Source organism: Pan troglodytes, chromosome 9, assembly GCF_028858775.2.
Source record: "Pan troglodytes isolate AG18354 chromosome 9, NHGRI_mPanTro3-v2.0_pri, whole genome shotgun sequence".
In the NCBI taxonomy this organism is placed as follows: domain Eukaryota; kingdom Metazoa; phylum Chordata; class Mammalia; order Primates; family Hominidae; genus Pan; species Pan troglodytes.
Window position 1 is genome coordinate 63,070,578 of NC_072407.2, and position 16,113 is coordinate 63,086,690.

The following is a 16,113-nucleotide window of genomic DNA, read 5'->3' on the forward strand; positions in this document are numbered from 1 at the left end:
TCTCCTGGCAGTGCTCAGCTGTGTCCTGACACCCTTCTGGATCCTCCATCCCATTGATTAATCATCTTTGGGGACTAATTTCCTTAGACTATGTCCTTGGTTAGCCAACCTTTTCCTTTCGAAGCTGAATGGGGTCAGTTTCTGTTATTTGTGTTAATTATGCTAGACTGGGAGACTAGTGGGGATTTTTCTAACTTTGTAATCCTGGCACGTAATATGTGTTGGAATAAAACATCTATATGGGCGTGGTGGTGCACACCTGTAGTCCCAGTTACCCAGGAGGCTGTGGCGGGAGGATTCCTTCCTTGAGCCTAGGAGTTCAAGTCCAGCCTGGGCAACATAACAAGACTCACCTCTTAAAAAAAAAAAATCTGCTAACTTTGCCCTCCTCTCGGCTTGTGTCTGGGGAGGACCCTTAAGGAAAGAGCAGCCACATGGCTGGGGCTGGGCTCAGGCTCCTGCTCCCCAACTTGAATGGGCAGAAAGGAAACAGCAGGAATTTATCCAGCACCTACAGTGGACTGGCCATGACAATACCACCCCCTTTACACAGAAGAGGAAGCTGAGGATCAGAAAGTCGAACAGCTTGTCATAAGGAAGCACACTTACTGGAATTCCAGTGCAGCTGTCGTGCAGCACAATCCGTGGGTAACTCAAGTGAGACCCCGAGCCTTGCCGAACATGTGGATTATATGGTAATATTGGCAGAGCCTACGCAGGACCTCAGAAGTATTAGACACAGAAGTCAAACATGTTTGGACAATGGATGCTATTTTTCTGTTTAAATTTTTAAAAATTATAGTAGAAATGTATAGTTGATCCCAACCATGAGACTAAGAATGTCAGAATCAGAAATGACTTTGGGGATCATGATCGGGTCTAATGCTTCCATTTCACAAATGAGGAAGTGGGGGCCCGAGATAGGAAAGGACTTGCCAAGGTCACACAGTACCGTTAATAGAAGCAGCCGGGTCTCCTCCATCTCCAGACAGTCCTCCATCTACTGGCAGTCTCCTGCCAACTCCTGCTGAATGGTCGGGAATGTTCCCAGTTCCTTCTGCCAACTCTAACACCTGTAGGGGTCTCTATCCCCACAATAGCATCACCCACCAGCTTTTCCTGATGGTTGCTCTACCCCACTGTCATGGCCCAAACAGGTGACAGAGAAGTCTAGAAAAATAACTCCTCCAAAAATATCCAGAAAGAGTTAAGGGAGTAGTGAGAAAGTGGCAACAGGGCTGACCTGCCAGGAGGAGCAGGGCTTTTGCAACGGGCTCCATGAAGCCACGAGCCTGAGGCTCGGGGTGCCTTCCCAGCATGCCAGCCCCACCAATCCCCTGCTGAGGTTCAGACATGGCCCTGGACAGATGTCAGGATTGGCAGATACCCACTTATAAAAGAAACACAAAGGCCTTTCAGAGAGGTGTACCCATATTTCCACAGAGGACAGGTGGGCATCTCAGACGGCCTCATCTCGAGGAGTCATCTCAAGCCGTTTGAGACAGGTCTATAGGACCCAAGGGGTTAGCACAGTTTTAAGCCTCAAGAGGGCCCTAGTCCATTATTCCTGCAGCTGATTTGTGTCTGGCAGGAAAGAAAAAGCTAACATGGATGCAGCCACCTCCGCGCGCTGGGAACTGCACGGGCACTTTGCATGTAGTATCCCATTTAATCTCACAAGATCCCATGGAATAGGGATTCCTCTGCCCCCTTTTTGAGATGAGCAAATGAAAGCTCAGGGAGGTTAACAAACCTGCTTGGGTGTGGGGTTGCATCATCAGCACAGAGGGCTACGCAGCCAGGAGACCTCACAGGCACCACTGAAACCCACCAGGGCCTGAAGGATGGGAGGGTTTGGATGGGCCAGTATCCTGCAAACTGGCCTGATCGAAAGGGTCACCTGGGGTGTTTTAAAGGTGAATATTCCCAGGCCCCTGCCCTAGAGAGTCTGATTCAGAAGGCCGAACATGAGGCCCAAGTAACTGTATTTTCAGCAAGTGCTCAGGTGATTCTTATGATCAAGCAAGATTGGGAAACACCAGGTAGAGAAAGAAGGAAAAGGAATGGGTTGCAGGGCATAGACACGCCTTGTGCAAAGGCTCAGCAATGGCCTCAGTGAAGCATGTTTGGAGGGCAGTGAGAGGCACAGGTTGAGGCAGAGAAGGAGTGACATCAGGAGAGGTGAAGATGTGTCCAGGCTGCTGGACAGAGAGCCCCATGACCAGGTGAAGGCCAAGAGCTTCAGGCCTTAGGATCCCAGGGACCTCCCAGCTCTCTGTTCCTGGGTTCGCTTGGAATTGGAGGCATGTTTTCGGTTTTTTGTTTTTGTGTTGCTTTTTATTTTTCTTTTAATATCTCTCACTTTTGCTTAGGGAGGCAGTGGGATGAACACTGGACAGGAGTCAGAAGCCATGGGTTCCAATATAGGCCCTACTATTTACAGCCTGTCTGACCTGAGCCAACTGGAGGGTTGCTCCCGGGCCTCGTCACACAGGAGGCTTAGCAATTAAGCACAGGACCATGTGTGAAGACTCTAGGTAAGTGGTAACAAGCCATACAGACAGGTGTAGGCTGTGGAATTGGTGGTGTTATTAACTAGCCTGGCGGACTGGAAGGGAATGGCCTGGGAGATAAGTGGGGATGTATCGTAAAGCAGGAAAAAAACCCAGGTTTTCTAGCCAGCTGTCTTGGATTTAGATCCCAGCTCCACTATTTATTAACCGTGTGATCCAAGCAAGTTACTTAACCTCTCTGGTCCTCAGTTTGCATAAGAGTGAAATGGAGATTGGGCTTACCATATTATAAATGCATGCTGGTAAGCATGAGGTTGTAGTGGTTGTCACCAGGTCCAAACTTCTTCCCTTACCTCTGTCTCATTAACTCCCTTTTACCTCCATTCCCCACAGCCTTCCAGCCCCAGGTAACAACTTCAGCACGTTTTAATGCATGTTGTGTTACAGGATATTAGTGTACACATATTTAACTTCTGTGTACGGTATTGTTTTGTCTCATTTTGGTTCTTTTTTTCCCCCTCTCAGCCCTGTGTCTAAGAGTCATCACGTTGCTCTCTGTGGACATCCTGACCTTTGCTTTTAGCTGCTAAGAATTACACACAATTCATATTTTACCAATCACTCCTCCTGGTGACGTAGCTTCACTTTTCAGATGGGAAAACTGAGACCCAGGAAATGGGGATCTGCCTGTGAATGTTCTTCCTCATCCTGGGACCCCGGTTGTGTGTGCTGCAGGTGTCTGAAATGTCAAAAGCAAGACCCAGGCTCCAGCTCCCTCCAGGAGACATGAGGCAGCCCAGCCCACAGCCCACCTGCCTTCTGAAGCCAGCTGACAGGGCAGCAGCAATCAGTGAGGCTCCCTCCTTCTGAAACCTCAGGGGTGCCATGGCAGAGCCCAGAGGAGCCATCCTGGCAGGCTGAGACCCGGGGCAATGCCCACCCCAGCAGAGAGAAGCTCTTTTTCCGGGGACAGCCAACCATCTTGGGAGTAAGTGGACCACCCAGTCTCCACAGACCTGTGCCTTTCCCAGGGCAGATCCCAAACAGCCACTGCCAATCCCAACAGTGATGCAGTCAGTAGAATTTATGGGGCCAAGGGTACATACCAGTGGAGGGATTGTGGAGCAGCAGGGAGGCAAGACAGGTCTGCTGGGGTTTTCCTTCCTGGCCTCCAGCCCTGAAAATTAGCAGCAAAGGGCTGGGGCTGCCACTGCCCTGGAAAGTACTACTTGAATCCAGGATACGAGAACAAACCTATGTCCCCCTTGCCAGGCCCCAGGAGCTGGGTACCATCCCTCTAAGGCCACTCTGGGGTGAACCGGGAGCTTTCCTTTTCTGATGCCGCACCCCTGCACCAAGGCTCTCCTCATTGTAGCTGAGCGGGTCTTGGTCAGTGGTGAGACCAGCACGTGTGGGCAGAAGTCTGTGCCTGTCTCCCGCTGATGTCAATGTGGGCAGCTGAGCAGAGAGTATGGGCCCAGCCAGGCACTGGAATCCTAGATCCTCCGTTCTCTGCATGTGTGGCTCTGGGTCCCAGTTTCGAAAATGAGGTCTCTTTTACCTTGCCATTGAGCACGAAACGATGGGAGGAGCGGAGCTTGCTGGGAGAAGCTAGTCCTCTTGGGTGACAGAGAGGTGGAGTGTTGAGGGTGAGGTCAAAGTGCTGCTCTCAGGATCAAAGAAGCCTATTTGAGACGAATGATCGCAAACTTCTGGGCTTCAGCCTAGGCTGAGTCAACCCTGTGCCCTGGAAGGACAGGCTTGCATGTGCAGTATGGAGGCTTAGGGAACATAGGCAGAGGCAGGCTCTGATCCCACTCTGAGACCCCAGCTTCGTCCCTAGAATGCCATGAGCAGGGTGCTGCTCCATGCATGGGTGTGGTGAGAGCTAAATGACTCGGTGCACAGAGCAAGCTCGGTGCACTCAGGGCCAGCACCTTGGAGGTAACCAATGTGTTGGGCTTGATGCCTGAGATGGCCCTCACCCAAGCTTTCTAGGGTTCTGCAATCCTGCGGTGCCCCTGGGATGAGGAGGCCTGGTTCTGCGCCTGCGCCTCACTGGCTGGGGAAGTTGGCAAGGTTCTTATTCTCTCCAGGCCTCTGTTTTCTTGGCTGCCAAGGAAGGAGGTGGATGGGGAGTTTGTCTTAGATCCTTTTTGGCAGAGACATGTGCACAGAGATCTGCCCAGCCACTCAAGTCCTGGGAGACACAGCCCCGCCCTGGAAGCTCAAGGCTTTAGATCTGCGCCCTCCCACCTCCACCCCCAGTCCCTGTAGATCATTATCAGCTGCTGGCGGCTGGCGGCTGGCGGCTGGCGGCTGGCGGCTGGCAGGTGGGGGGGGGCGGGCCACATCCTGGCTGCCTCCTCGAGCTCCACCGAGTTCCCCACCACTTACTTGTACCCGCTGGCAGGAGGAGTGCTCCTGAGGACCCTGGAGATCCCACTTGGTGGTGGTCCAGAGACAGGGAGGGCTGCAAAGACCAGGACTGCAGATCCTCCCTGCACCCTTGGGAGGGAGTTTGAGTCTGTGAAGTGGGAGTGAAGCTGCAGGGTGTGGAACTGTTCTGAGCTCCAGGGGACGTTCCAGGCCCACCCCACATGGGATTGGATGGCCCAGGGGAGGCACTGGGCTGTTGAGGCGGCCAGCTAAAGAGCTGAAGCTGGTTCACAGCGTGTGGAGGGGGGAGTCGTGGCAAAGGGCCTCTGCCCCAATATATGCAGCCGAGGAAGGAGAAAGGTGGTGTCCCTGGGGACTTACCCCGAGGGTAACACTCAAGTCAAGGCGCTCAGCCACTACAATGAAACAAAAGCCCCTGGGACTTGATTTCTAGATCCAGATCTATCACTTAGCAGCCCTGTGACTTAGGCAGGTTGCCTCCTTCTCTCAGCCTTTGTTTCTCCATCTTCAAAATGAGAGACTGGTCCCTCCCACCTCCAAGCATGGGCCAGAGACCAGCATCTTTGGCATCACCTGGGAGCTTATTAGAAATGCAGAGTCTCAGGCCAGCTCCAGTGGCTCAAGCCTGCAATCCCAGAGCTTTGGGAGGCTGAGAGGAGGATCTCTTGAGGCAAGGAGTTTGAGAACACCTGAGCAACATAGCACGACCTCGTCTCTACTAAAAATAAAAAATGTTGATATGCAACAAGATATAAAAAAGGAAAAAAAATTCAAAAAGGAAAACTAGCTGGGTATGGTGGTGCGTACCTGCAGTCCCAGCTACTCAGGAGGCTGAGGCAGGAGGTTCACTTGAGCCCAGGAGTTGGAGGCTGCAGTGAGCTATGATGGTGCCACTGCATTCCAGCCTGGGCCAGAGAGCAAGACCCTGTCTCTTAAAAAAAATAAATGCAGGCCAGGCACGGTGACTCACGCCTGTAATCCCAGAACTTTGGGAGGCCGAGGCAGGCAGGATCACGAGGTCAAGAGATCAAGACCATCCTGGCCAACATGGAGAAACTCCATCTCTACTAAAAATACAAAAATTAGCTGGGCATGGTGACACAGACCTGCAGTCTCAGCTACTTAGGAGGCTGAGGCAGGAGAATCGCTTGAACCTGGGAGGCAGAGGTTGCAATGAGACGAGATTGTGCCACTGCACTCCAGCCTGGCGAAAGAGCAAGAGCGAGACTCCATCTCAAAAAAAAAATTAAAAATAAAAATAAATAAATAAATAAATGCAGAATTTGAGCCCCACCGTACACGGGCTGAGTCGGTCTGCAGCTTAACAAGATCCCTAGGCTGCTCATGTCCTCTGTCAAGTTTGAAAAGTACTGGACCAGGTACCTAGGAATCTTTCGGGCATTCCCGGCTAATTTTTGTATTTTTAGTAGAGACGGGGTTTCACCACGTTGGCCAGGCTGGTCTTAAACTCCTGACCTCAGGTGATCTGCCTGCCTTGGCCTCCCAACGTGCTGGGATTACAGGCATGAGCCACCATGCCCGGCAGGTACCTAGGAATCTTTAGTGGTCCCCTTCTAAAATCCTATCTCACCAACCTATGCAGAGCCCAGTGGGGAGGACTAGATGCCTGTCTCTGTTCCCATAAGCCCCATTACTCCCTGTTGTCAGGCCTCTGAGCCCAAGCTAAGCCATCATTTTCCCTGTGACCTGCATGTATACATCCAGATGGCCTGAAGCAACTGAAGATCCACAAAAGAAGTGAAAATAGCCTTAACTGATGACATTCCACCATTGTGATTTGTTCCTGCCCCACCCTAACTGATACAATATATTCTCCCCTGCCCTTAAGAAGGTACTTTGTTCACCTATCCCAAACCTGTAAGAACTAATGATAATTCCACCACCCTTTACTGACTCCTTTTTCAGACTCAGCCCGCCTGCACCTGGGTGAAATAAACAGCTTTGTTGATCACACAAAGCCTGTTTGATGGACTCTCTTCACACGGACGCGCGTGACACTTGGTACATGGCCCACTGTGCCAAGCCATAAATGCTCATGGCAAACCTTCCCTGCATGAGGGTTTCCAGGAGGCAGGTGCCTCTGGGCTCCCTGAGACCATCAATCTCCCTGCCTCTCTGTGCAGTTCTTAGTTTCAGGAGCAACCACCCTGGTCATCTCAGCAAACTGCACAGTTCCCCAGGTGAGTTGCATAGACATTTCTTCTGCCTCTGGGCACAGCTTATCCTGGAAGACCTTATATGAAAGCGGATGCTTGTGGGGCCTTTCCACAGGATGGTGGGCGAGTAGGGAGTGGGCCTTTGTCCGCAATCCTACTCACTGGCAGGTCTGAGCTCCTGACCATCCTCCTGTCCTATAGAAGCTTCCTGTATCTAATTTGAGTCTGTTTCTAGTCTCCTCTCCTTTACCACAGCTCCTCCGTGCCTTTAATACAGCCTGGACCTCAGCAAGTCGCCCCTAATCGGATAGGTTGGATGCAGACCCAAATGGCATTAAACTTGCCGGACCTCCTGGTTCGACCTCCAGAAAGGGGACTCCATCCCCACCAGAGCCATCTGTTTTGAACCTAGGAAACTAGAATCCTAGGGCTGCTGTAACCAATTACCACACACCAGGTAGCTTAAAACAACAGAAACATGGCCGGGCCTGGTAGCTCATGCCTGTAATCCCAGCACTTTGGGAGGCCAAGGCAGGCGGATCACTTGAGGTCAGGAGTTCGAGACCAGCCTGGCCAACATGGTGAAACCCCGCCTCTACTAAAAATACAAAAATTAGCCAGGTGTGGTGGCAGTTGCCTGTAATCCCAGCTACTCGGGAGACTGAGGCAGGAAAATTGCTTGAGCCAGGAGGCAGAGGTTGCAGTAAGCTTAGATCGTGCCACTGCACTCCAGCCTGGGCAAGAGTGAGACTCCATCTCAAGGAAAAAAAAAAAAAAAAAAAAGAAAGAAAACAGAAACCTGTAGTCTATGATTCTGGAGGCTGGAAGCCCAAGGTCAAGGTGCTGGCAGGATCGAGTTCTCTCTGAAGGCTCTTGGGGATAATGCTTTCTGGCCTTGTCCCAGCTTCCAGTGGTTGCTGGCAACTCTTGGTGTTCCTTGGCTCGTAGACACATCCTGCCAGTCTCTGCCTCTGTCATCAGGGGCTGTTCTCCCTGTGTCCCTTCCCTTCTTCTAAGGACACCAGTCATAATCCATTATGACCTCATCTTAACTCGATTACATCTGCAAAGACCCTGTTTCCAAATAGATCCTGTTCACAGGTACCAGGGTTAAGACTTCAACGTATCTTTTGGGGGGATACAATTCAACCCACAAAAGATGGCAAATAGCTTTTCTATCAATGCGGCCCTGGTGGGTTCTGAGGATTGATGGATGTTGTCTGCCATGGACTTTGCAGGAAGAAGTGGCCACACATGTTGCTGTCTGTGCCCCTGCAACAAATCCATCTCCTGGCTATTAAGGCTGACATAGCCTCTGTGGCCCATGGGCTCCAGCAGGTGGAGCAGAGATGCTGTCACCTTGGTCACTGGTTCCTGGCTCCTAGGGCAAATCAGTGGTTCCTCCAGGATCAAAAGCCTGCAAAGGAAGCCCGCAACACAGAGGGCATGTGAGCCAGCACTCTCCCCTTCCCGCTGGGTAGTAACTCGGGCTCCGGTCTCCTTAGCAGGTGAAGGTCAGCACAGGGCCAAACCTGGTCAGCTCACTGTGTGCCAGCCTCGGGGTGTGTGCCTTCGTGGTTGAGCTGGCTGCCAGCAACAACTATACCCAGATCAGTGTCTCAGGCCCAGAGAATCAGCATCCACTCTTTGGGCACCATTTAATCCTAGAAACCACCACCAAGAGATATTTTCTTATCCTCTATTGTCAAAGTTAAAATGGGGAGTGGGATTTTTTTTTCTTTAAATACAGACAGAGCCTCGCTAACTTGCTCATGCTGTCCTCAAACTCCTGGGCTCCAGCCATCCTCCTGCCTAAGCCTCCTGAGTGGCTGGGACTCCAGGCAGGTACCATGACACCCAGCTTTTGGGAGTAGGGTTTAAGTGTTTAGCAATTAGCTCCAGAGCCCCTGAGGCAGAACTCCACCAGGATCTGACGGCCCCAGGTACTTCCCTCTGGACTAGTTTTTCCTGTGTTAATGCTGATGTGGTGGCTCTTTAGGAGGCCAAGGTGGGAGGATCGCTTGAACCCAGGAGTTTGAGACTAGCCTGAGAAACATGGTGAGGCCCACTCTCAACCAAAAATATTTTTTTAAAAAAAATTAGCCAGGTATGTTGGTGCAGGCCTGCAATCCCAGCTACTTGGGAGGCTGAAGCGGGAGGATTGCTTGAGCCCATGAGTTCAAGGCTGCAGTGAGTTATAATCATGCCACTGCACTCCAGCCTGGGTAACAGAGTGAGCCCCTGTTTCTTAAAAAAAAAAATAATAATTTGCTTGGAGGAAGATATTCCAGCTGCTTGCCTCCTACCAAGGACGTTCCCCTCTAAGAGCATAGAGGTCAAGGGGGCATTAGGAGGACTGCCAACATAATAATACCTAAGATTTATCAGTGAGTCCTGCCTTCTGGCTGTGGCCATTGAGGTCACATCTTTTCAAAGACATGTGATTATGTCATGAGATTGCTACCGATGCTGCGGGAAGGAAGGGCAGTGGTGAGGCTTCTGGATCCTGGCTGACAACTATAGCCTTACATGCGCTGGGAGACGGTGGTTTCAGCAGCTCCCTCCATCAAGGGGCTTCCACAAGCTCCTTCCCCCGACCCTCATGACAGGCCTGAGGGGGCAGGGAAGAGACTGACCACGTGTCACAGATGAGGAAACTGAGGCCCAGAGAACTAAGGTGACCTGGCTGAGATCACATCCATCCCCAGAATCCAGGTACGACTCCTGGGCAACCTTCTCCCCAGGGAAGACCAGAGCTACAAGAAGGACTCAGCCCAAAGCACAAGGTCTGGGGGCTCAGGCTACCGCCATGTAGTCTGTGGAGGGCTGTGGGCAGAGAGGAAAGCCTGGATCGCCAGAGAAAGCACAGAAGGAAAACCTAAAAGGATCACAGGGTCACACGGGCTTCTTCTGGGCTGACTAAAGGCGAGTGGCCTTGGCCCTTCCTTCTTCTCCCGACTCCAGTATCTGAACCCAGCTCAGGAACTTCCCACGGCCACAGCAGCCACTCCCAGGATCCACCCACCAGGCCCCACAGCCCCCAGCCACAGCATGCACTCAAGGCATCTGCTGATCCTGGGAGCTGAGCTCCTCCCAGCATCTGACCTCTGGGGCTCTGCGATCTTCCCCTTCTCCTGGCTGCAGGGCTGGCCCTCCCTTTGTAACACCCAGCCCCAGAGGTCACTACCCCCATCCTCATACACACCCCAGCATGGAGATGGGTCTGCTCTTTCTGTCTAAGAAACATCCCTCAATGTCGCCATTTTGCTATCAACAAAAAGTTGACATGTGGCTTGGGTCACATCCACCAGGATTTAGTGACTAAAGTTGCATATCTTGTCCATGTGTGTGCACAGCAGGGACCCTAGGTGTCTCACGTCTGTATGTGTGGATGGACAAGTGGGCAAGAGTATCCACCTGTTCCCCCACTTAATGGATTTGTTACTTGAAACCCTGCTGCTAAATGAGAAGCTGTTAAATAAAAATATTTTCATGAATGCAGCCAGGCACAGTGGCTCACGCTTGTAATCCCAGCACTTTGGGAGACCGAGGCAGGCAGATCACTTAAAGTCAGGAATTCGAGACCAGCCTGGCCTACATGGTGAAACCTCGTCTCTACTAAAAATACACAAGTTAGCCAGGCATGGTGGCGCACGCCTGTAATTCCAGCTACTCAGAAGGCTGAGGCACGTGAATTGCTTGAACCTGGGAGGCAGAGGTTGCAGTGAGCCAAGATCGCGCCACTGCATTCCAGCCTAGGTGATAAAGTGAGACTTTGTCTAAAAAAGAAATATATTTTCATGAATGCAAATGGGAAAAATGTATTCCATCCCAACCCAAGGTACCCAAGCAATTCTCGGAAAAATTTTCAATGCAGACAAGTATACAGGTAGTAAGCAATCTGAATGTATTCGGGAGTCCCCCCTGACATGAGGTTCCACTTTCTGTGATTTCAGTTATCCGTGGTCCACCACAATCCAGAAATAGCTGGCCGGATGCAGTGGCTCATGCCTGTAATCCCAGCACTTTGGGAGGCCAAGGCAGGTGGATCACCTGAGGTCAGGAATTCAAGACCAGCCTGGCTAATATGGCGAAACACCATCTTTACTAAAAATACAAAAATTAGCCAGGCATGGTGGCACATGCCTGTAATCCCAGTTACTTGGGAGGTTGAGGCATGAGAATCGCTTGAACCTGGGAGGCAGAGGCTACAGTGAGCCGAGATCATGCCACTGCACTCCAGCCTGGGCAACAGAGCGAGATTCTGTCTCCAAAAAAAAAAAAAAAAAAAATGTTGAGTACACTGTATTTGGAGCGACCACATTTATATAACTTTTTTTTTTTTTTTTTGAGATAGAGTCTCCCTCTGTCGCCCAGGCTAGAGTGCCGTGGTGTGATCTCAGCTTACTGCAACCTCCGCTTCCCAGGTTCAGGTGATTCTCCTAACTCAGACTCCCAAGGAGCTGGAATTACAGGCTCGTGCCACCACGCCTGGCTTTTTAAATTATTTTTAGTAGAGATGGGGTTTTGCTACGTTGGCCAGGTTGGTCTCAAACTCCTGAACTCAAGTGATCCGCCCACCTCGGCCTCCCAAAGTGATATAACTTTTATTATAGTATATTTTAATTCCATTATTTTTCATCTCTTACTGAGCCTAACTTATAAATTAAACTTTATCATAAGTATGTACATGTTGGAAAGAACATAGTCTATGTATAGATGAGAAAACTGAGTCCCAGAAGATATGATGGCCAAGAGTGCCAACTCAGGGGCCAGAGAGTCTGGGTTTGACTCTCGGCTCTTTCCTTCCCTAGCTGTGTGATATTAGGCAAGTTACTTAACCTCTCTGGACCTCCACTTCCTCAAATGTAAAATGGGGCTAATGCTAATTCCCACCTCATAGGGTTGTGGTGAAGACTCTATGAGTTAATATATGTAATATGTAAAGCTCTACCTTAGAATAGAGACTGCTTCTAGAAGACACCTGAAAGTGCTGCCTTATTGAATACCTTGCCCAAGGCCTCACATTAGCAAATCGTATAGCACTGATTCAGAAGGAAATGACACAACCCAGACACCTCGCCCTGGAGGAGCAAGAGGACTATCGAGCCACTGACAAACATTCAGAGCAGCGCTCCCTGGTTCCCACCTCTGTCACATGACAGCCTATGGCAGAATGCATATCCCAGTAACTGGGAGACTCCAAAACAGTCACCATATGTCCCCGTGGCATAGACCTAGTTTGCAACCAGTGTCGCATCTAAACAGATGTTCCTGTTTGGAGGATAAATTATATCCCTGTAAACCCTGGGAGAGTGGCTCTCTACACGCAGGCAGCTCCAGAGACTTGCAACATACGGCCACCAGGTGGCGGCGTAGCATCGAGCACTGAACTTGAGCACCTGCTCTGGGCAAAGAATTCATGAATGCCCTGGCCAGGCAGATACCAGTCTCAGATATTTGCGGGCACCTGCTGAGGCTACTGGTACCAGCAGGATCAGCTCCACTCAAGGCTGCATTCAGAAAGATATTTATCTGCAGAATGGAACAGAATTGGTCAAGGAGGGAACAGCCAGGAATGTCATGGTTCAGAGACACTAAGCTGGTACCTTTGGGCTTCCGTTGACACCCGCTCCTCCAGTTGTGGTTACCCTGAGCTATCCTCACTCCAGGTGCTAATCATGGCCTTTGGGGCATTTTGAGATTATTCCACATGAATTCTTAGTCTTATATCACCAACAGGATTGTGTGGCCTGGCACAAGTCCTGCTTAGAGGACGGATCAGAAACACTTGGATGCCTGGGGCAGGCTAAAAATTTGGCAGTCTTCCAAATTGGTAGTCAAATATGTCTCATTTCAACTGAGTGAGGATGGCGAGAAGCCATTTTCACATTAATACAAATCGTAACCCCCTTTCTTCATGTTCAAAGTGGAGATGTATTACACGCACCAACAGGACTCTAACTGATTTTGGAATTGTCTTTCCTGATTCTTCCCTGACTCAAAACTGGAAAGCATTGCTCACCCACTCTCCCTCATTTGTAAATAGCAGAAATTACTGCAGAAGCAATAACAAGTCTTATTCTAGATATATTTGTTGCTTGTTTTCAGGCGCTTGTGGTTACAGCGACGGTGTTTCACTTGGTTGCCCAGGCTGGTATGCAGTGATGCGATCATAGCTCACCACAGCCTCAAACTCATAGCCTCAAGCAATCCTCCAGTCTCAGCCTCCTGAGTAGCTGGGACTACAAGTGGACAACTTTTTAGGAGATATTTTTTAAGGCTTGCAGATACCTTCTTGGTAAACAGTCCTTTGCAGCTCATTAATTGGTTTCATAATTCAGGCTGCCCAGCCATGCCCACTGCAGAGGCTGCCAGCTGGCTGATCTCAGAGCCAGACTGGCCAGTGGATGCAGCAACTTGCAATGCACATTGCAGAAATACCCCCACAGAGGTAGGCTGGTGCTGGGGAGGAGTAGCTTTTCTTTCTACTTAGGGGCATTGTCTATTTTGGCAAAAGGGACACCAATTTCATTTCCACCAGCTATGTGAGAAGCTGCAGGTGGAAACCTGAGTTAACAGGCAGCAGATTTCTGATGGATCCCTGTGGTTTCAGTGTTCCTCTGATTAGTGGATCAGGAACTGTCCACCTGCCCAACCCATAATCCCCTTTAACTTGCCTCCTCCAGGAAGTCTTCTTTGACATTCTCTCACCCTTGGGGACCTCAGCTGGTGAAACCCTATCAGTTTCACCACTGGACCTAGCTTGCCTTACTGGGCTATCTGTATATAGATTCCAATCTTATGTCTCCCCAGCTAGACTCAACACAGTTTGAGGACAGCATCTACATCTTACAGTTTTTGTGGTCCCTATGATACCCAGCATATGCCAGGCAACAAAGGAAGGTTTGCTTGAATCACTTCTTCCTTGTTGACTGATACCAAATCCTTTTAGAGAGTGTCCAGGAACCAATTCCTTGAACAAGCTCCTGAGTATGGACCTGACGTGTCCCTAACACTCATACCTTTCCTAATGATTCTTTTGTGTTCTTTATTTCAAGAAAAAGTGGGAACATTTAACTATTATTCTCCAGAAATTACCACCACAATGTGAACTTGTCCTTATCCAGAAAGTAATTTTACATTATCATAACAACTAGAACATGGTAATGTTAGCAAAATTCTCTCCAGGAATCAGTATCAAAACTTTTGCCCACTTGATGTTTGTTTCATAACCATTCATCTGACAATTTTTTATTGCGACAATTATTTATTGAGCAACTACCAAGCACAGATGGTCCTCAACTTAAGATGGTTCAACTTAGGATTTTTCAACTTTATGGCGGGTTTATTGGGAGGTAACCCCATCATAAGGTGAGGAGCACCTGTACTAGTTTGGGTTTGGGGGATATAGGAACAAACAAAATAGGGGAAAAAACTTATCATAGGGAACTGATATTCTAGTCAGTGGGAAATGGACAAGTAAGATATATTAACATATTGTGACTAAAGAACACGGAAGGGCTCATTGATCCAAACGGCCTCTGATGAAGCAATGGTGCTATGATGGGCATTGTCCCTACCAATCATATTTGCCCCAGAAAAGGGTACAAAGATAACCAGAAGACTTTCCCCCTTGAGAGAGATGCCTGCTTGTTAGCAAATAATTTCTGTACCAGTTGCTATGTCACAAACCACCCCAAAACTTTCTGGTGTAAAATAGTCATGCTACCATGCTCATAGATTTTATAGCCCAGAACTTGGACAAAGCAGAGTAGGGAGAGGCGATCTCTGCTCTATGATTTCTGGAGCCTCTGCTGGGAAGAATCCAAGTTGAGAGTGGGAGCTAGAATCATCTGGAAGCATCTTCACTCATACCTGGCAGATGATACAGGCTGTCAGCCAGGACCTCAGCTGGGCTGTGAGCTAGAGCACCTTCACAGGCCTCTCCACGTGGGATGATTTGGACTTCCTCACGACATGGCAGCTGAGTTCCAAGAGTTAGCATCCTGTCCATGAAAGCCAGGTGGAAGCTCATAGCATTCTTATAATCTAGCCTCAGATGTCACACGGCAGGCTGGGTGTGCAGTGGCTCATGCCTGTAATCTTGGCACTTTGGGAGGCTGAGGCAGGAGGATGGCTTGAGGCCAGGAGTTCAAGACCAGCTTGGGTAACATAGCAGGACCATAGCAGGACCTCTGCAAAATAATAATAATAATTATTATTATTATCCAAGTGTAGCAGTGTCCACCTGTAGTCCCAGTTACTCAGGAGGCTAAGGCAGGAGGATCGCTTGAGCCCAGGATTTTAAGGCTACAGTGAGCTATGTTCACACCAGGCTGGGCAACAGAGTAAGACTCTGTCTCTGAAAATAATGTGAAGAAGTCACATGGCAACAGCCTGCCATACTTGGCTAGGGCAATTACAAAGATCCATGCAGGTTTGAAGTGCAGGGGGGATGTAGACCCCACTACTGGAGGGAAGGGGGCATCTAGGTCACATGGTAAGAAAAACATACGGGTAGGAGATACTTTTGAGGCCAACTTGGGAAAACGCAATGTCCTACACCACCTGTGTCTAATTTCCGAACAAGTGGGATATCTCGATCTACCCAGGGTCATCTTGAAAGCAGAGAGCAAAAACCACTCAAGCAAAAGATAATATCTGAGTGTTGTATAATCTTTGGTTTGGAGCAGAGAACAAAAAAGCAGCAGAATAACACTTCAATTGATCAGCCCCTGCCCTGTATAGAAGGTACTCATAATGATCTGAAATTTCTGGCTTATTTTCAAAGAATAGAAAAATTAGGCCTGGGCTAGAGAGGAGACTCATTCTTGATTTAGTCAAGTGCCTAAGACACAGAGGCAAAGCGGTGTGAGTGAAACTGTACACACTTTGGAAGCAGAGTGCTAGATTTAAACCCTCACTGTGCCACTTACCAGCTGCCTGTCCCTGGGCAAGTTTCTCCACCTCTGAAAAATAGGGCAGCAATATTAATTTCCTCATGGGGTTACTGTGAGAAT